This window comes from Lutra lutra, chromosome 3 (assembly GCF_902655055.1).
Source record: "Lutra lutra chromosome 3, mLutLut1.2, whole genome shotgun sequence".
Lineage (NCBI taxonomy): Eukaryota > Metazoa > Chordata > Mammalia > Carnivora > Mustelidae > Lutra > Lutra lutra.
This window is the reverse complement of record NC_062280.1, coordinates 189,321,780-189,341,029: the sequence shown is the minus strand read 5'-3', so window position 1 is coordinate 189,341,029 and position 19,250 is coordinate 189,321,780. Positions and strand designations below refer to the sequence as shown.

Genomic DNA, 19,250 nt, shown 5'->3' with positions numbered 1-19,250 from the left:
TATTTATAAGGGATTGATCAGCAGTGAGCACCCCACCAGGGGCCAAAAAGATATGAAAGAATAAAAACCTGAGTTTTCTGAGCCAGCAAATAGTAGTCTGTCCTCATGTGCAGGCCAAGGAGGTTCTACCTCTGCAAACACGCCAACCAACTTGGACTCAGATGGACCCTGAGTGAGCAAGCCTGACTCCAAGGAGGAAGGAACACTCGTAGAAGTGGTGGGATCCTGACACTAACTTTGGATAATCCTTAGAACCCTATGTTCGTCTCGCTGAGTGTCCTTTAATAGACCCTGACTTGGTGCTCTTCTGTTCTTCCCATGAAAACATGCCTATTGTAGGTTAGAATCCTGATCTCTGGTGCTGATACCTCTCCTTTACTCCATTACAGTTGATTTGTGTAGTATCCGCAACCAAACCTGCTCCACCAGCCACCAGATGACTCGAACATCTGTTCAGGATCTTCCTGATGTGTTATTCATCCCAGAAGTGAGTTTTTCAAACACCTTTAGCCTTCTTTTCTCCAGACTAAATATTTCCAGTAACTTTTCAACCCTTTGATTATTTTTTTTTAAATTCTCTCCAATTTTCCATGTGTTCTTACACCATGAAGTTTAAATGGTGTATGAGAATCCACATACAAAATAGAGACATCCAATAACGATCGTGACATATTTGTGATGAAAACTGACGAGGTCTAATCTCTTATTCCAGACTTCCTAAAGGAAAGGAAAAGAGCTTCTAACACAATCGGCTGATAAACCATTGAGCTGCACGGATAAGGGAAACAATCCACCTGATTTCTTAAGATAAAGTGTCATCATTTAAAAAATTATTCCATGCTCATTAAGAACAGAATGACTTTTATTCCTGGTAGTTCATATAAATGCCAGCTAACAGTCCATCATACCAAATATGAAAAGATCGGGGCCTCTTAGCAACAATTCTATTTAAAAGAAATGCTCTGTATACTGTTACCAGACGTCACGTGGAACTGTTGTGAAATGTGAACACAAGTATGTACATAAAATAGAGGTAGTTATGTTTCCTATGTTTTTTATGGCACCTTGCCATACTTAAAAGTAAGACTCTTGGGAGAGCTGGAATTACGTGAGAGCCCGAGCCTGGCTTCAAATCCCAGTTCCATTCTCAACTACCTGTAGATGCCCGGACAGGCCCCCTTCACTCCCTTTCCTCGTCTGCGAAGAGGGAAAGATGGTAATAATAACACCTGCCTCTAGGGGGCTTCTGGGCATTGAATAACTTAATACATTAAAAAGAAAACTCTCTTAGAACAGGTCTTGCCCAAAAATGAACTATTGGGATTTTATCAAGATCAAAAGCTTTTGCACAGCAAAGGAAACAGTGAACAAAACCAAAAGACAACTGACAGAATGGGAGAAGATATTTGCAAATGACATATCAGATAAACGGCTAGTGTCCAAAATCTATAAAGAACTTAGCAAACTCAACACCCAAAGAACAAATAATCCAATCAAGAAATGGGCAGAGGACATGAACAGACATTTCTGCAAAGAAGACATCCAGATGGCCAACAGACACATGAAAAAGTGCTCCATATCACTCGGCATCAGGGAAATACAAATCAAAACCACCATGAGATATCACCTCACACCAGTCAGAATGGCTAAAATTAACAAGTCAGGAAATGACAGATGCTGGCGAGGATGCGGAGAAAGGGGAACCCTCCTACACTGTTGGTGGGAATGCAAGCTGGTGCAACCACTCTGGAAAACAGCATGGAGGTTCCTCAAAATGTTGAAAATAGAACTACCCTATGACCCAGCAATTGCACTGCTGGGTATTTAACCTAAAGATACAAACGTAGTGATCCGAAGGGGCATGTGCACCCGAATGTTTATAGCAGCAATGTCTACAATAGCCAAACTATGGAAAGAACCTAGATGTCCATCAACAGACGAATGGATAAAGAAGATGTGGTATATATTCACAATGGAATACTATGCAGCCATCAAAAGAAATGAAATCTTGCCATTTGCGACGACGTGGATGGAACTAGAAGGTATCATGCTTAGCGAAATAAGTCAATCGGAGAAAGACAACTATCATATGATCTCCCTGATATGAGGGAGAGGAGATGCAACATGGGGGGTTAAGGGGGAAGGAGAAGAATAAATGTAACAAGATGGGATTGGGAGGGAGACAAACCATAAGTGACTCTTAATCTCACAAAACAAACTGAGGGTTGATGGGGGGAGGGGGGTTGGGAGAGGGGGGGTGGGATTATGGACATTGGGGAGGGTATGTGCTATGGTGAGTGCTGTGAAGTGTGTAAACCTGGCGATTCGCAGACCTGTACCCCTGGGGATAAAAATATATGTTTATAGAACAGGTCTTGCCCATAGTAAGTTCCTGCAGTGATTATCATTATAATTTCCATAATTATACTCTGAACACGGGCAAGGAGGCTAAAACAGTTGTCCAAATCGAGCCCGTCTGTTTGTGCCAGAACTCTTAGGAGACAGTTCGTTCTTCAAGTAGTAATTAGAAATGGAGGATGAGAACAGTGTACTCACGCCATTTGACAAAGGCCCCAGGAATTCAGGTTCTGGCTTCGCTTAGCTGCTCTCCCCATGGTGTTCCCAGGGTGTGCGAATAGCACACAGAGGGAGAGGAGACCGTTCTCCCCTTCCTCCTTCCTCCAGGACCCACCTTTGGCCCATTTATCACTGTGGCATCTCTCGCTGGCCTGAGATGAGGCCTCAAATGTCCACAGGGGCCCTCACGGAGAGAGGCAGCTGGGCAATCAACAGACACACTTTGCAGGTGCATTAATCACACGAGGACCATTCTCCCACTGACAGGAACAAGACCATTCTGCCTGTTTTTTTTTTTTTTTAAAGATTTTATTTATTTATTTATTTATTTTTTTTTTAATTTATCTTGTGAGAGATCACAAGTAGACACAAAGGCAGGCAGAGAGAGAGAGAGAGAGGGAGGCAGGCTGCCTGCTGAGCAGAGAGCCCGATGCGGGACTCGATCCCAGGACCCTGAGATCATGACCTGAGCCAAAGGCAGCGGCTTAACCCACTGAGCCACCCAGGCGCCCCCATTCTGCCTGTTTTTAAAGACATAGGCTCACTCGATTTATCTTTCATATTCCCTCTTTTGATAGTGACCCAGATACGGAGAACTGTTTTGGGGGGTTTGTTTTGTTTTGTTTTGTTTTCATAAAGAAGTTGACAATACGAGCATGTTAATAACAGCCCCTGAAAAGAGTTCGGAACAACAGGGAGTGATAGAGTCACGTAGAGCTGACCAACATGCGTCCCATCTAAGGAGTTGAGCCACTCCTAAGCTCTGCTTGGGATGCCGTGAGGGACTGGGGGAAACAGAAATGCAGCCCAGAGCTTTGGACTTTCATAAAGAATTTCCCAGCTGTTAAACACTGGCTCGCAGTAACACATGTAGACGGATCAAAACAATGGTGTGGAGAGGTGACGGGTGCAGGGTGTCTGCTCCACGGTGCCTTGGGGTGCCACTAACATTATGAATTGGACACGGTATCAAGGGTGACCCTGCAGCTGTGCAACACGGTGGCATGGATCCAAACCACAGTTAGCAAGGGACCTCTCTGTCTCTGAGTAGAGTCTCTAAGACCCTGGTGTCTAGACTTGAGCATGCATGAAACCAGTGAGATGTGTGTCTCCAATGCGGAGCCCTGAGGCTCATTCCCTGAGCTTTCGAGGGGAGGCCCAGGAATTTGAATTAAGAAAATTTTTTTTAGTCATCTTCATTTTTTAGAAAAGCTTTGGCTTTACAGGAAAATTGGGAAGATAGCACGAAGGAGTCCCATAAACCCTACATCTGCCTTCCTGTTATAACGTCCTACATTGCTGTGGTCTACTGGTCACAATTAGGAAGCCAGTTCCATCATGATGAACTAAAGTCCGTACTTTATTTAGATAGCTTTAGTTTTTAGTTTCTACTGTCCCTTTTCTGTTCCAGGATCCCATCCAGGATGCCCCATTACATTGAGCATCAAGTCTCCTTAGGCTCTTTTTGGCTGTGACGGTTTTATGACTTTTCTTGTTTTCCATGCCCTTGACAGTTTTGAGGAGTACTGGTCAGGAAATGTGCAGGGTATCCCTTTATCGGAACTTGCCTGATGTTCTCCTCATGAGAAGACTGAAGCTATAGATTGTTGGGGAAAATACCCCCAAAGGTAAAATGCTATTTCCATCACACAATGTCAAGTATACGTACGATGAACCTGACTCATCAGTGCTTATGTTGACCCTGATCACCTGGTTGAAACCGTGTCAGTCACGTTTCTCCACTGGAAAATTACCTGCCACCCCTTTCATACCGTCCTGTCTAGAAGGAAGTCACTACGGGCAGCCCACCCTTGGGCAGGCAGTTACGTTCCACTTCTTTGAGGATGTGGTATGTATATAAATTATTTGAAATTTTTCTGTACAGGAGATTTGTCTCTCCTCCCCCATTATTTATTCAACCATTTATTTATTTCAGTATAGACTCATGGAAATTTATTTTATAAATTATAAATTTTATAATTTGGGTTATCCCTTCATTCGTTTTGTTGCTCAAGTTATTTCAAGTTTGGCCTCTGGGAGCTCTTTCAGTTAGCTCCTGTTTCGCACTGACATACCCCAATCAATGTGGGTTTTAACCCAGCATTTTCTTTTTTTTCTCTCTCTCTCTTTTTAAAAAAAAAGATTTTATCTATTCATTTATTTGAGAGACAGCATGAAATAGAGAGAGATCACAAGTAGAGGGGAAGGTAGAGAGAGAAGCAGACTGCCCGCTGAGCAGGAAGCCCAAAGCAGGACTTGATCCCAGGACCCCAGAATCATGAGCTGAGCTGAAAGCAGATGCTTAACCAACTAAGCCACCCACTCATGCTTGAGTCAGCATTTTCAAAAAGGTCCCAAGTGATTCTGGTGCTGGTGGTCCAAGGACTGCGCACCGAGAAATGTGACTTGAGGGTGTGCTGTGAGCTCTGCTAACCACAGAATCCCACCCATCCATTGATACCTTCAGCAACTCTCTACTGACCCATTCAGCGAATACAGGCTATTATCCCCTGCCTCCTCCCTGCCAGGCACTGTGCTGGATTCTGGGAATGCAGAGCTTGTCCGTGAATTCAGACTTGGGTGGACATTCTATGAGGGAAATATGGATGTGGTTAACAAAAGAGGAAAAGGGTTCCTGCCAACGCTTTGACCCATCCTTAGCTTCCCAGACAGCTTTTCTAGAGAAAAGAACGTATTAAGAATTGAGAGAAAAACTGAGAGAAAGTACAAGGGATAGAGCAGAACAGGGGACGTTGGAGGGGTTGGGCTCAAAAACACCCATGGAAGAAGAGAAAGAAATGTTTTATCCTCTGAGACTGAGAAAAGGCAGTTGGCTTTAGAAATTTTTATAGATTGGCTGGTGTTGGGGGAGACATGTTTGAGGTCACCTAAATGACTTTAATTTTCTTTCTTCTTAAAGAATGATTTGTTTGTTTTAGAGAGACAGAGCATGCGCACAAGCAGAGGGAGAAGCAGACTCCCTGCTGAGCAAGGAGCCAGATGCTGGACTGGATCCCAGGACCCCGAGGTCATGACCTGAGCCAAAGTCAGACTCTTAACTGAATGAGCCACCCAGGCACAGTTTTAATTTTCTGAGTGAAACAGGAGGCCAGGTCATCCTTACTAGAGGATAGGGCCTGGAAACACAGAGGCTGGAAGGCATTAAAGTTTTGAAATAGCGATTGAGGCTGCATCAGTTAGAATCAAGCCAGGAGACAAAACTACAGTAATAACTACAGTAATAACTTGAAAAGAGAGAATTAAACATAAAGAATTGTTAATCTACTCCAGGACAACCCCAGACACCACAGAGAGGCAGCTACTTACCACCTCTTGGGATAGGCAAACAAAGGAAAATGTCTGGAATAGTTAAAATATTACAACTTAGAAGAGTGTTCCCCTGGGACTGGGACCCAGTCATCAGGGGAGGGAGTGTTGGCCGGTTGGTGAAGGTCAGGAGCGAGATGTTGCAGATCTGCAAGTGCGGGACCACCTGGACACAGGGTTCAGCTCCTACTGCAGGAAGGCCCTGCCTCTCCTGGGGGGAGAGGCACTGCTGGGGTGTTGCTCAGAGGAATCACAAGCAGAAAGGAGGTCCCAGGGCCCTTGTTCTTCCTCCAGGCTTGTAGCCTTCCTGCAGCACCCAAACTGGTAAAGCCCGATGTGTGGTTTGCCAGGTCTCAGCCTAGCACCACAAAACTAAGTAGAGAAGCATAGGTTTGGGATGGAGAGACGATGACGGTCATGGGCCACCTCTCAACCATGTGAGTGACATTTAGGGACTAAATACACTTGCAGGTCTGTATACTGGCTGAATTTCTTTCCTCCCTTGTTGGCAAATCATTTCTTGTTCTCCTGCACCTCTGCCATATTGGAGATTTCATTTCCAGGGTCAACCACTGATTCCCTTGGTTGCTTAATCCCTTCCAGAAAGTCTTGATGGACCATCTGGTTGAAAAGGAACCAAAGGGTTCCCCTCATCAACCCAACAAATGGAAAAACAAAATGTGGTATATACATGTGAAGTGTTATTATAATTCAGCCATAAAAATGAAGGAAATTCCAACACGTGCTACAACGTGAATGAACCATGAGGAGGTCATTAGAGAAGCCAGTCATAAAAAGAGAAAGACTGTATGCTTCTGCTTCTATGGGGGCAGCTAGAGTAGTCACATTTATAAAGACAAAAAATAGAATGTGGTTGGCAGGGCACGGTGGGGAGGGGAAATGGGGAGTTCATGTTGAATGGGTACCGAGTTTCAGTTTTGCAAGATGAAGAACGATCTCTAGGTGGTGGGGGGGGAGGCTTACTCAACAGTATGAAAGTACCTGATGCCATGACTGTATACTGAGAAATAGATTAAGATGGTGAATTTTGTATTATATGTATTTTACTACAATGAAAAAAAATTTTTTTTAAGAAGGACCAAAAACAAGGTTACAGCTGGAGGGAATGGGTGGGTGGCCCCTGGCCTGGTGGGTCACATGTCTCTATTTGGTGATTCATTCCTCAACTCAGCTTCATGAGTGGCTTTTTCCAGGCCTTGCTTCATAAGTTCCAATGAGCTTGTGTCCTGCTTTGCTCTGCTGCACACATACCCCCGGATGTGCAAGCACAGAAGCAGGCCTCTCCCCTTGTCCCAGTGGCTGATACTACAAGCTAATACATATATTTTTAACCCAAATTGTCTTTTTTTTCTTAGAATTTTTTTCTAAGATTTTGTTTTGCAGGAATCTCTGCACCCAACTGGGGCTCGAACTCACAACCCCAAGATCAGGAGCTGCGCACTCCACCAACTGAGGCAGGCAGGCTGCCCCTAGTAGCTAATATTAACTGAGTATTTACAGTATGCCAGTCGTGTACTAACCAGAACAAACTTCCGTTGTAGACAGTGTTCTCATCTCCATATTACAGATGGATGAGGAAACCAAAGTTCTGAGAGGTTGTGACTCGCCTCAGGTCACCAACTGTTAAGTGGAAAAGCCAGGACTGATCCCGCTGCCCAGGCAGAGCCTGCACCGCAACCACTGTACTCTACCGCCCCCTAGTGGGCCCTGGTCTCGCGGTGTTACCGCAACACAGCACTCAGGTAGGAGCGCCCCCACCCCCCGGCACCCCCCCAACCCGGTGTCCCTCCCCACTGGGTAAGAAGGCATTTTGCAGTCCCTCCTTTCAGCCCTGGCACCGCGCTGGTTGTGTATGGCCAGGGGTAGCCCTGAGCCCTGGCCTCAGGCACTCACCACCAAGAAGCAGCCTTGGGTGGGGCGGTTGTGATGAGTTGGTTACAATGTTTCATCCCTTCCTGTAGGAGCCTCTCTGATGTTAAGGTTTCCCTAAGTCTCTTTGGTTGTGTTGATCCTTGCAACCATGAAGAAACTCCTGGATTTCTAGATCCCAGCTATACAAAGTATTTTCTAAAGTCGACAACTCTCCCAGTGTCTCTCCTGATCTGAGTGGCATGTGTGGGGTTGTGAGAGGGGGATCTACCCTTGGAGAAGCGCCTTTTCCGCTGCACACAAGCCCTTGGGGGTGTCTTCGGGATTTCCGGCCAGGAAGTCCTGGTCCAGTGGGCGACACCGATACCATTTGTTGTTTGATCCAGGATTCACACATCGCATTTGGTGGTTCTGTATCTTTAGTCTCTTTTAACCTAGAATAATCCTCCCTCCCACCTGATAGATGATTGTTTTGTCTCATGGAACTTTTTGGGAGAGTCCTGGTGAGTTGTAGAGTAGATGGTCTCCGCATTTGTCTAATAGTTTCTTCATGGTTGGATTCAGGTTAAATATTTCTGGCAAGAATATTTTGTAGATGATGTTTTATACTTACTGTCTTTTATACTTATTGTCTTATATTGCGAGGCACAAAAAAAAAAAAACCCTCATTTGGGAATGACACACTCAACAAGTATATATTGATGGCGTGTTGCATGGGGGTCGAGAACTCTGAGGGGCAATGAGGATGCCTGGGTGCTGCTGATAGGATTATGAGGGAAGAGATAACAAAACAAAGCAAAACAAAACCCCACAGGGGCAGGCTTACCAATTGGGAATCAGCTTGGCTACACAGAACAGAAAACTAAACTCAGAGTAGGTAAACCAAACAGGTTTGGGTTTTGTTTTTGGTTTTAATTTTGTATTTTGTATCCTAGCAACGACAGGTCCGGCACTGATACAATAGCTTCACCGTATTCTCTTTCTCTCTTTCTAATCAGCCATCATTAGGGAATTGCTTTAGTTCCCACGGATCCATGGCTTCTGACCGGCCACCCCGGACATTTGATCTTCCAGGGAGGAAGGAGAAAAGGGGCATGCCTACTGCCTGCTCAGCTTTGAAGTAGTTTTTCCAAAAGCAGGACCCGGTAATTCTGCCCACATCTCATTGGTTAGGACTGTGTCGCATGGTGAACCGGGAACAGGGCCACCCTTCACAAAAACAGGACTCCTGCCCCTGGTGGCTCAGTGGTTAAGAGTCTGTCTTGGGCTCAGATCAGGATCCCAGGGTCCACAGATCGAGTCTGGGATGGGGCTCCCTGCTCAGTAGGGGGAATCTGCTTCTCCCTCTGCCCTTGCCCCGTGTGCGCAGGCGCACTCTCCCTCTCTCTCTCAATCTCTCTCTCCCTCAAATAAACAAATAATAAAATCTTTTTAAAAAAACCAAAAAACAAAAACAGGGCTCTATTAGTAAGGAAGAAAAAGAGGATAGATATTAGGTAGGCAATCGGCAGTCTTTGTCATGGAGGATAACAAAGAGTTTTAATGGCTGGAGAGATAGCTACACAGATTAAACATGAAAATTGAAAAGTTCCCACCAATTAGGGAAAACCTGATGGTTCTGTAGCCATGATAACAAGTAACCACTAGAACCGGTTTTATATCCATTCAATTGATCAATGACATCTTGTCCCAGTGAACCTGCTTTTACAAGTTAACCAATTAGTTCAACCCCTATCTTATGAAAACAAGCCAATCAGAGATTGGCTCACTTTAATAAACATACCTGATTCCCAACAGATCGACAAGAGCTCAGCCAGCAACCACACTTCTCCAGATGATGGTAACCCACTCTTGCCTCGGAAAGGCTCCCAACCCAGAGCTCACGTTCCCAGAACCCTATGTAAGTCAACATGCGCTCCGCACAGAGAGACTGAGTCTAGCTAGCATAGCACTTCCCCGTTATATAAGCAATGTGCTCGGCTTTGTTTTCTTATTTCACGTTTCAAGTGTGGTCCTGTTATAATAAAACCAGAATCGTATTTTTAAATTTGTCTGTGTCCTCCATGGAGGACACATTCCCCAAGCAGAGCCTTTAAACATCTCCATCCATAGCCTCAGTGGACAGGGCTCCAAAGCCAGCAGACACGTCTGCAAACATCCAGCTGCACGGGATGACGGAGAAAGGCAAAACAAAGACCCAGAGCACCTGGTATAGGGGAACCATCCAGATGGTTGACAGTTACAGGTGATCTGTTTACAGCACACCTCTCGCTTACTATTAGGAAATAGAGGATGGAAGCAGGACACTAACTCAAAAGTTTAGAGCAGGAGTAGGAACACTAGGGTCTATGCACCAGTTGACCTCCCCTCCTCCCTACCCGCACCCCAGCGCCAGCCGTGTATTTAATATTTTTTAATGGTTACATTTGGGGAAGGGGAATAGCCTTTTTGATGTGGTGGTTAGGGTAGCAAATGACACCTAACATAAAATTTACCGTTTAGACAGTGTTCATGTGTGCAGCTCAGTGGCATTAAGTCCATTAGCAGTGCCGTGTGACAATCACCACGATCCACTTCCAGGACTTTTTCATCATCGTCTACAGAACTCTGTCCCCATTAAACAACAACTCTCCATTCCTCCCTCCCTCCAGCCCGTGGTAACTACTATTCTACTTTCTGTCTCTGCAGACTTGCCTGTTCTAAGTAACTCGTATAAGCAGAATAACACAATATTTGCCTCTTTGTGTCTGGCTTGAGACACTTGGCCTATAATAATATTTCAAGATTTATCCATGTTGTAGCACGTGTCAGACTTTCCTTCCTCTTAAGGCTGCATAATATTCCGTTGTATGGATATACCACACTTTGTTTATCCGTTTGTCTTATTGGGGAACACGGGTTGTTTTCACCTTTTGGCTACTGTGAATAATGCCGCCAGGAACACTGGTCCACGGCAGAGGTGTTATGTTTTAAATTTATATTAGCAACTACATAATACTCCCTCTTGCTTGTCTCTTGGCAGTTCAAGTCTAACATAGCTACTATCTGGCACTCAGCAGGAGAAGCTTGCCCACCCCAGTTTAAGGGAGGGCTTCAGGACAGAGAGTGATCCTGGCAGAAGTCCATTCATAGTGGCTTGTTGAATGAGGAGGAAGGAAGAGTTGGTATTTACTGAGAATGAATGTGTGGGGCTTGCATTTTTTTTGTTAGGACTGCCCTAACAATGTACCGGCTGGTGTGAAACAACAAAAATGTATGTCTTCACGGTTCTGGAGGCTGGAAGTCCGAGATCAAGGGGTCAGCAGGTTTGGTTTCTTCAGGGACCTCTCCCTCCTTGGTTTGTAGATGACTGTTTGCTCCCTGTATCTTCACATGGTCTTCCCTGTGAGTTCCCGTGTCTTAATCTCCTGTTCTTACAAGGACACAATCATCCCATTAAGGTGGGATTACGGCCCACCAGAATGACCTTATTCAGCCTTAACTACATCTCTGAGAGCCCTGTCTCCAAATATAGTAACATTCTGAGCCGCTGGATGGAGGTTACAGCTTCAACACGAAAATTTCGAGGGAACACAATTCAGCCTGTAACAGCCCACACTCCACCTGGGAGGTACCAGGCCTTTCAAAGACCAACAAATTCTTAACGCAACCTGGTAGTGATGGTGTTGGAAGTGAGGAAATAGACTGATATGCTCTTGCCTTCATAAATATTGGCTCAGAAACTGGGTAGGTCTGAGTCTGCTGACAGAGAAACCTCACCACCATAGGGCTTGCTGAGGACAAGCGCAAAGGACTTCCTTTCTGACAGAATGTATTTTTGTAGCATTTCCTAGGTTTTTTTTTTTCTTGTGACAATAAAGAGTACAAAAAAGAGAGAGAGAGAGAAAGAAAACCCATTATAATTTTAGCAGCAATTAACCTGAATTCGCGTAGGAGTGCTTCTGCTCCTCCGTAAGCCGTCTCTGCTGCAAAGGTGTCCAGCCCAAGTTTTCTGTTGGGAATCCTGCCCCCACACCCTTCTTTGCCCTGAGAACATTGTTACCACCGTCACCCCTACCCACAGTTATTTCTTCTCTATTTCAAAGAAGAAAAAAAAAGTCATGGCTGGAGGACACTTTATTATTTTTTTTTTTAAAGATTTTTATTTATTTATTTGACAGAGAGAGATCACAAGTAGATGGAGAGGCAGGCAGAGAGAGAGAGGGAAGCAGGCTCCCTGCTGAGCAGAGAGCCCGATGCGGGCCTCGATCCCAGGACCCTGAGATCATGACCTGAGCCGAAGGCAGCGGCTTAACCCACTGAGCCACCCAGGCGCCCATGGAGGACACTTTAAAGGAACATGACCAGATAGACTTTGGGACCCAGAAGCGACCTGCCACTCATTGGAGGCAGGTGGGGCCAAAGTCATGTCACATTTTTCTTTCTTCTCTTTGGCTCAGAGGCAAAAAATACTACAGTTTCTGACCTATGACAGGAAAAAGGAAAAAAAAAAAAAGAAAGAAAAGAAATGAAACCCAGCCCACAGGTCCCCACACTTTAATCCCCCCATGGACAGAGCAAGAATAGACACTTTGAAATGTTTAGAACAAAAATTTTCACACGGACTGACCTTGTTTCACTGGAGGACACCGGGGCGATTCCAGTCAGATGAATTGAAAGCAGCAGCAGTGATAAAAGATACAGTTGCAAGAATTAGCTTCATTGGGGCGCCTGGGTGGCTCAGTGGGTTAAGCCACTGCCTTCGGCTCAGGTCATGATCCCAGGTCCTGGGTTCGAGCCCCACATCGGGCTTTCTGCTCAGCAGGGAGCCTGCTTCCTCCTCTCTCTCTGCCTGCCTCTCTGCTTACTTGTGGTTTCTCTCTATCAAATAAATAAAAAAAATCTTAAAAAAAAAAAAAAACCAAAAAAAAAAAACCCAAGAGCCAATTCTCAAAAAAAAAAAAAAAAAAAGAATTAGCTTCATAAAACAATCCTTTTGAAAGACCATGAAGCCAGCAAATAGTTCTAGTGCCCCCAAAAGTGGTTTGGAAAATGTAGAATGGTTTGTTTAAGGTAGTGGTTCTTGACATAAGGGAAGGAGCTACTTACTTCTGATCTAGATTTAAGCACAGTGGGTTAGATATTAAAAATAAAAGACTCACGGGCGCCTGGCTGGCTTGGTTGGAAGAGCACGTGACTCTTGGTCTCTGGGTCCTGAGTTTGAGCCCCATGTTGGGTGTAGAGATTCCCTAAATAAATCAATACAAATAAACTTAAAAAAAAAAAAACCATGAAAGATTGAGGCAACCAGTATATACTTTCAGACACTCAATACCACTAGCAGACTGTATGTTCTCCTTGGATGTGCAACACCCTCCTTTCCAGAATATCCTGTATTCTTTGTTCCCTGTAACTGCTGTTTTCAGCAGCATTTCCTTTGACTACATTTTCTTCTGCTCCCACCAGTTTTTCCTTGTTCAGACCTCATTTGCTTCTCTCAGCTTCCAGATTCTATATCATCTCCTATTTGAACCTCACATCCCCTGTGGAAGGAAGTACCAATACCCCCAAAACTGAGTCCTAGACTTAGAGGCTGGTACATTGCTGTGGCTCATCTAGGTCCGACCCACAGAGAGGTCGCTCCTTTTGTCAGGTGACTTTATGCAATGTCCGTCACGTAGTTTGGATCTGTGCTCAGTACAGTTAGATTCCATTATTGCAGAAACAGACTAGCCCTAGCAAGACTTTAGAGGGTGGCAATCGAGGTGGACGGGTATGTGCATCTGCAAGTCTATTAGGAAACACCAACTTGCTCCCAAATTGCCCCACAGCAGTTTACCAATTTATACACCCCCGAGCAGTAAGTGATATTGCCCATGATATACTTGTCAATAGTTGGCATTGTCAGATTTTTAGATTTATGCCAGTCTGGTGTGTATAAAATGATATCTTTTGCAGATTAAAATTTACATTTGTCTAAATTACTGATGAAGTTGAACATCTTTTCATATGTTTATTGCTCATTCAGGCTTCCTCTAATGAGAAATGTCTATTTATTTCACCTGGTCATTTTTCTACTGGTTATGTGTCTTTCTCTTACTAATCTGTAGGAGCATGTGTGTGTATACACACACACACACACACACACACATACACACACACATACAGGAGTGTCCTTCTTCTCTTATCTATCTAGATTTCTCTCAACATTCCCTTTCTAGATAATCTCATCCAAGTCCGTGGCTATAAATAACATCTGGATGTCGAACACCACCAACTTCTTATCTTTACCCCCTTCATATCTCCACATGGCTCACTCCTTCTCATCTCTCGGGGTCCCCATCAATGTCACCTCCATAGAGACCATCTGATGCAAAATATCAGTACCTGTAACTCTCTATACATTTACCTTGCTTTATTTTATATCGAAACATCATCAGTCACCAGTAGTCTCCTGACCTTATATTAGAAATCTCTTCTATATTGTTTGTCCAACACTCAAACATATATGGCATGGACTTTGAATTGTTTGCTGATGCATCTAAATGACTAAGTACAGTGGCCGATGTATCCTAGATGCATAATAAACATTTGTAGTAAAAGAAGCAATGATAACCATCATTTAATGTAACACTCGATAGCCTCTAAAAATCCTTTATATGCATTATGTTTCTCCTAGCATCAATTTAATCCTCAGAGGCATGATTTTTTAAAAGATTTTATTTATTTGAGAGAAAGAGAGAGAAAGCACATGTGCGTACATTTGCGTGTGCACGTGCACGCAAGCATAAGGTGGGGGGTGGAGAGAGAGAGGGAGAAGCAGGCTCCCCACTGAGCAGGGAGCATGATGCAGGGCTCGATCCCAGGACCCTGGGATCATGACCTGAGCAGAAAGTAGACCCTTAACCAACTGAACCACCCAGGTAATCCCTCAGAGGCATGATTTTGCCCATATTTGTGAATATCCACAATAATATCTCTTCCTATGGAGGGCTCTTAAAATGTTTTACTCAGAACACACGTTATTCCCAGTTCTATGCAGTATTAAGCATGTGACTGTCCCTTGAGGAGATTAAACTGTAACACCTCTTAGATGACTTCAGGCCACGACCTCTGTCATCCAGTTGTCCATATAAAAGGGATACAGTTATAAGAATGCAACAAGCAATTCAAATGAGTGTACCTTTGAAGGTATTTGAATGTTAAATCTCAAAAATTCCAGGGCTATTAGATGAGTGGTTCTCAAACATTTCTTTGCAGTCAGAATACAAACCCACGGGCTACTCTTTTATACAACCATAAACATTTTTTGTTGGAAGCAAAATACTAGAGTATTGGGATAATACTAGAACACATTTTTATTCACCGTAACTGCCAGAGTCCCATTCCCCATTGACATAGGGTTATCTAACAGACATGGTCTTTGCTTCAGAACCCCTCTAGGAGATGTACAGACATTATCCAGACCTCTACCCGCCTTACGTTACTGCTAAGCCAGTGAATCTATGTAGCTCAACCATAAAAATACACATTTGGTGAGTTTGAGCAACCAGAGAAATGTACTCGCTTACTATGCCTACTGAGAGTTTTTGAACCTAATACACATGAATTTGGTCACTTCAGTCAAATTACTAGCGCTCTGGCTCATTCCACAACACAAACAGAATGAATTTGTGCATATCTCTCCCTGAGGACATAAACAGGGAACTTGAGGCTGACATTAAAATAGATTTCTCATTCTCTTAGAACTCAGTGGGCTGTTTGTGTTATCGAAAGTTCTGGCCCCATGGGTCAGGCTCTCCTGGGTGCTGACAGCGGACAATCTTCAAAGCACACATTCAAGACAATGTGAGAAAGATTCTGGCACTTTGCAGAGAGGCAGCGAGGCTCTAAGGCCTGTTGACAGAGCTGTTGAAGGCGGGTGGCAAACTGTAAAGCAGGGAGCCCAGAACAGTCAAAGCTTCTTATCAGCGACACAGCTAACTGTCCTCACAGAAATCTCCTGCAGAGGTGGTTAGACTTAATGACACTGATAAGGAAACAGAAACTGGATCAAGAGGAGTTCTTTGCCCTGGGGGCTACAAAAGCACAACACTAATCTTAAATAAATTCGAAAACAGTAGCTGTATCTAGTGCTCTGGATATTCAGGGTTTAGACTCGAGATACCTGTCACCTAGAAAGTCCCAGGAACTTTACCAGATTCTCAGAGGTATGATGTACATTAGTCAGGAGAGTCTCACTGCCATAACATGCAGTAGGCAAATCTAACTGGCTTAGCCAAGGATGAGTCACAATCCAAGATGGCGGGTATGGGGCAAAGAGCTCTGCTCCACATGGTCATTCAGCAACTCAGGCTTCACTTACGTGGGTCCTTCCATCTTCTGGAGCCCTAGACTACGCAGAAGATTGTCTGCATCCAACCAACAGACAAGGGAGAAGGGCTCTTGGAGAGATTAGGGACCACATTCTACTGGCCAAGACTAGTTACATGACCACCTCTACACAGTGGGGACTTGGGAGGTGCAGTCTAGCTGTGTAGCTGGTTACCAGTGAGCACCAGCAGCGTTCGACGAATGCAAAGAATGAAACTCAGTTTTCCTTTTATTTTTTTTTTAAGATTTTATTTATTTATTTGACAGACAGAGATCACGAGTAGGCAGAGAGGCAGGCAGAGAGAGAGAGAGGAGGAAGCAGGCTCCTTGATGAGCCGAGAGCCCGATGCGGGGCTCAATCTCAGGACCCTGAGATCATGACCTGAGCTGAAGGCAGAGGCTTTAACCCACTGAGTCATCCAGGTGCCCCTGAAACTCAGTTTTGAAAACAAACTTGTTAGCGGTGCCTTGGTGGCTCGGTCAAGTAAGTGTCTGACTCTTGATTTCAGCTCAGATCATGATTTCAGGGTCATGAGATGGAGGGCTCTGCACTCAGCACAGAGTCTGCTTGTCCCTCTCCCTCTGCTCTTTTCCCCCATTCTCTCTCAAATAAATAAATAAATGAAATCAAAAAGAGAAAGAAAGAGGAAGGAAGGAAGAAGGAAGGAAGGAAAGAAGGAAGGAAGGAAGGAAGGAAGGAAGAAGAGAAAAGAAAAGAAAAAAGAAAACAGACTTGTTAAATGCCTTTCTGGTCACACAGCTAGACTGTACCTCCCAAGTCTTTTTTGAGAAAAGCCAAAAAGGACTGAACTTCAAAGCAGATTCTTTAAGAGGTCATGTATTCAATTCAAGTAGTGCTATCTCTTTTCAAAAATGTTCTTTGGGCCCCCACTTTTGGAATTGCCTCCAGAAACAGCACAGAAGCTCAATTTCACATTGTCATCCTGGTTTAGGCCAATCCTCAAAAGACTTGAATTTATCCATCCTATGAATGATACCCCTCACTGATATCCATCAATTTAATATTTGCGTCTAATGAAAATGCCTTCAATTGCTCAGATTTTACATAGCCAGAAAGTATAAATAAAATAATTCTCTGCAAGGTACGAATGAATAAAGATAGATTAATCTTCCCAGAATTAATCTGTATTCTTTGCAGCGATGTCAACAACATGGTGAAGTAGTCTTCTGCTGTCTTCTTTGGAAGGAACTCCGATTTTGACAGTTGCCCACGGATGAGAGTGCTTTTGGGGAAGTCTAGGAGTTCAGCAGAGAGGCTCTAGCACATCATTGAAGAAAAAAAATCAGGACTGGGCACATGAAAATGGTAAGAGGAACAGTTTTCTTTTACCCACATTGCTCCTCTTCCAAAGGGGCACAGCTCAGTGACAAGAGAGACCCTGCCAGCTGGCTGGCAATTTCTCCCAGGGGGGAAAGTGAAGAACTATGTGGGTGAACGCCTGGCTTCCCCAGCTGTGTGGAGAGACCCGCTTCTGTCTCCCTCCACCCAGAACGCTGAGGTGAGCTGCACGACTGGGAGAGGCTGGGAGAACAGCAGCCTGGGCTCTCAGAGTGCAGCAGAGGGACAGGGATCCTACTAAGCCTACTAACTGCTTCTAGAAGTCCATCAGGAAGCTCACCCAGGAGCCACTGGGGACACCTCCCCTGCAGATCCGTACAGATACGGCAGCAAGGCCAAGATCGTTTCAAGTACAGCTGGTGTACAAAAAGCACCGGACTTCAAGTCCGAAAACCAAGGGTTAGCTCAGTCCTAAGGGACGCCAAGACCCACACCTGTGAAATGAGAGCTAACCATTTCCTTTATTTCAACACAGCACAAACAGAATGCTTGCAGTTCAGTCATCCCCAAACTTCTTCAAGCCATGTTCTTTCACGTACAGGCTCCTTCAAGGGGTCCCTTTCCCTCAGAATCGGAGATCTCTATGCTCTGTTCCTCATCAGCCTTTCCAGGCTGAGCTCCAGGAACTCTCCTGCCACGTCCTGTGTTCAAATATACCTGATACTCTCTTTCTGTGCTCACTCCTCACCGTCTGCCTCTGTGTTCTCCCTCCTCCCTCCTCCGAGAAAGAACCTCACCACCCTCTCTCACATTTACCAGTCGAAGTCCTATGGATCCCTCAAGGTCCAGGAAAAGGCCTCTTCCTCTGTGAAAATTCCCCTGATCTGTCTGAATCTCCCTAACACTTGGGGACCCTCCCTTCTGCCACGTACTTCCTTACTTACCTTCTTTGTTTTCTCTGTAACCCTAGAAGAAGTGATGTTTCTTTTAATGCTGTATGTATCTCCTTCAACTTTCTGTTCCCCATGCACCTAGGAAGATGACTTTTACCTAGGGAAAAGACACTAAGGATTTCCATGGACTTAAAATGAAGCAAGTTAATGATACCAATATTTGTGAACAGAAAACAACTTTCACTTATAACTCTTATAACACTTTAGACTCTGTGTTAAGAATTTTTCATGTATTATGTCATGTAATTGTCATGTAGATATTTCTATATAAATAACATTTATTTTCAGTTTGCTTGACTATTTTATAACTTTTATATTTGACTACTGCAGGTATAAATTAATAACTCATTAACTTGTCATGTAGAAGTTGCCAAATTAAAATAAATTATCAGGGGCACACGGGTGGCTCAGTCAGTTAAGCATCTGCCTTTGGCTCAGGTCATGATCCTGGGTCCTGGGTTCAAGCCCCATGTCGGGCTCCCTGCTCTGCATGGAGCCTGCTTCTCCCTCTCCCTTTGCCCCTCCCCACTGCTCATGCTTGCTAGATCTCTCTCTCTCAAATAAATAAATAAAATATTTTTTAAAAAAATAAAATAAAATCAATTATCAGAGCAAGTACAATATAAACTTTCCCATTTAGGTAGGCCCAAGTTTAGGAATTTCATATTTTTTTGGTTAAAAAAGGCTTTTTTTAAAAAAAAAGATTTTATTTATTTTGAGAGAGAGAGAGTGAGAGAGAGCAGGCAAGTAGGGAGAGAGAGAATCCCAAGCAGATTTTACGCTGAGTGCAGGGCCAACATGGGGGCCGATCCCACAACCTTGAGATTATGACTTGAGATGAAATCAAGAGT

The 19,250-nt window shown here is 44.3% G+C and overlaps 1 long non-coding RNA gene across 1 annotated transcript in view; it reads left to right on the top strand.

Annotated features, from left to right (window-relative positions):
• The first annotated feature begins 11,124 nt into the window (after positions 1-11,124).
• Positions 11,125-19,250, top strand: part of LOC125094782 (uncharacterized) — a 36,932-nt gene continuing 28,806 nt past the window's right edge. Inside the window, exons 1-2 of the long non-coding RNA XR_007125690.1 lie at positions 11,125-11,178; positions 17,306-17,473. This is a non-coding gene — a long non-coding RNA (uncharacterized LOC125094782). The remainder of the gene's footprint in view (positions 11,179-17,305; positions 17,474-19,250) is intronic.